Genomic DNA, 2,876 nt, shown 5'->3' with positions numbered 1-2,876 from the left:
CAAGTCCTGTCCTCCGGCAGCTTCCTCCTTTCTGTTCGAGGGAATCAAGGTATTGTTACCGAAATCCGCACCCGCTCCCACTTGCAAACCACTTTGGCAAACAACGTCTGATGACGTTTCCAAAAGAGAACTTACACAGACGGGCGCTTTGAGGGGAGACAACAGAAAAACGACGCCGGCCAATGTCAAGCGAAGAAAATCTGTTGGAAGGAGATTAGGGAACAGGAAGGCTATAGAACCAGGTTTGGGAGCAGATGGGAACAGAGGTGACTCTTGAGGGTGGAGGCAAGCCCCTCAAGGCCACCCTCACTATAGGGGTCTGCAGGGTAGGGGCACCTGGGTGGCTCGGTCCATTGAGAGCCCCACTCTTGATTTCGGCTCAGGTCGTGAGCTCACAGTGCATGAGTTTGACCCCTGCTTGGGACTCTCTCTCGCTCCCTCTCCGTCTGCCCCTCCCTTGTTTTCGTGTTCACGCTCCCCCTCTCAAAATAAATAAATAAACTCAGTAAAAAGGAATCTCCTGGCCAGAAGTATCTGACGAGGATGGTCTTACACCTGCTCCCACCTATCTGCAAGGCTTAGGACACACGCCCTGGTGTGTTTGTACTGGGACAGAGGAAAGAAAGACGTGTCCCTCCGGACTGCTCTGGCAGCATATCAGTCCCGGAACGTTGCACAGGATGGGTGGCGGGAGAGGTGTGCATGCGTTCTGGACAACCTCACGACCCGGGGTGGTCACAGTCAAATTCATGAAGAATCCATGGAACCTCGTGAAGATAAAACACCATTGGAATCACATCGTTGGAGGTTGGGGGACGGGGGTGGGGGGAGGCAGTATAACTCCTCCCTGGGGAGCTTGGGGCAACCACAGTCTTTTGAAGGACTCACGCTGGGAAAGGATTCGTAAAACCAGGAGACATTATACACTAGCAGAGTTCTCGTATTGTCTGGGATTACATAATGCCATGTCTGTGAATATCCTTCATAAAACACAGCCCAATCTGCAAATGCAAAGTGGGGTATCAGCCCCACCAGACATGTATTAGAAAGGTAGGCACCATGAAGGCGGCTGGCTCAGTCAGTGGAACATGCGACCTTCGATCTTGGAGTCGTGAGTTCGAACCCCACATTGGGCGTAGAGATTATTTAAAAATAAAAATCTTTAGGGGCACCTGCGTGGCTCAGTCGGTTAGGTCGTGATCTCGGGGCCTGTGAGCTTGAGCCCCGCATCAGGCTCTGGGCTGACCGCTCGGAGCCTGGAGCCTGATTCGGATTCTGGGTCTCCCTCTCTCCCTCTGCCCCTCCCCGCTCGTGCTCTGTCTCTCTTGCTCTCAAAAATAAATAAAACATAAAGAAAAATTTTTTGAACAAAAAATCTTTAACGAAAGAAACATTGACACCTGTGTACACAGAATCTGTGGGAGATAAGCCATTCTTTTCCCTCGGCCACTGTTCCCCTATCCTCTCTTTTAACAATATCAGGTTTTATTTTATTTATTTATTTTTTAACATTTATTTAGTTTTGAGACAGAGAGAAGCAGAGCGTGAACAGGGGAGGATCAGAGAGAGGGAGACACAGAATCTGAAACAGGCTCCAGGCTCTGAGCCGTCAGCACAGAGCCCGACGCAGGGCTCGAACTCACAGCCCTCACGGACCACGAGATCATGACCTGAGCCGAAGTCAGCTGCTCAACCGACTGAGCCACCCAGGCGCCCCAACAATATCAGGTTTTAACTCATTTTAAAAATGAGTTTTGGGGCGCCTGGGTGGCGCAGTCGGTTAAGCGTCCGACTTCAGCCAGGTCACGATCTCGCGGTCCGTGAGTTCGAGCCCCGCGTCAGGCTCTGGGCTGATGGCTCGGAGCCTGGAGCCTGTTTCCGATTCTGTGTCTCCCTCTCTCTCTGCCCCTCCCCCGTTCATGCTCTGTCTCTCTCTGTCCCAAAAATAAAATAAAAAATGTTGAAAAAAAAATTAAAAAAAAAAAAATGAGTTTTAAGGAATTTTTTTTTTAATTTTAAGAATTTTAAGAAATTGTGGTGAGGAAGAATACATAGGCACAAAGTATACTAAATACACACACAGACACACATGCACCCAGACCCCATTTTATAAAGCTACCGATAAAATAATCCTCGTGCAGGCTTAACTGGTAATATTCAGGTATTACAAAGAAGGAACTCAGGATGGGGAAGGCTTTCTAGAGAGCCTGTCTCTGGAGCTGCGATCACATAGGAATTCAGGGGATGCTCTGACATTAGTATTAGGGGGACTAATTTGTTTGCATCTGTTAAATTTACAGTGCTTAACTTTTCAACGCCAAGACTGTCAAATTTCCAGGAAATGTTTGATTCTCTCCATTTCCTTTGTCTGCAAAATGAAGCTATCACTGAAATATTTCCAGGGAAATCCCAGTGGAGATCTTTATAGACAAAGGGGTAATTGCATAGATGGAATGAATTGGCTCTAAGACTTCGTACATGTAGAAAGGCAAATAATATTCTGATGATACTGAAGTTAGCAAATCTGGGGTTTGAGAGGTAAAAGGCACAGAGTTATGTAGGTGCTTGATAGCGACAAAGAAGGCAAAGGAAGTTTTAGGGAGAAAAAAAGCAAGTTGAAAAATATCTTTCTTTTCTTTTTTTCTTTTTTTAAATATTTATTTTTGAGAGAGGGACAGAGCATGAGCAGGGGAGGGGCAGAAGAGAGGGAGACACAGAATCTGATGCAGGCTCCAGGCTCCAAGCTGTCAGCACAGAGCCCGATGCGGGGCTCAAACTCACGAGGAACCGTGAGATCATGACCTGAGCTGAAGTCAGACTCTTAACCGACTGAGCCACCCAGGCGCCCCAGTACCTTTCTTTCTAAGCAAGGTTCA

Source organism: Neofelis nebulosa, chromosome 7 (genome assembly GCF_028018385.1).
Source record: "Neofelis nebulosa isolate mNeoNeb1 chromosome 7, mNeoNeb1.pri, whole genome shotgun sequence".
In the NCBI taxonomy this organism is placed as follows: domain Eukaryota; kingdom Metazoa; phylum Chordata; class Mammalia; order Carnivora; family Felidae; genus Neofelis; species Neofelis nebulosa.
This window is presented reverse-complemented; position numbering follows the sequence as displayed.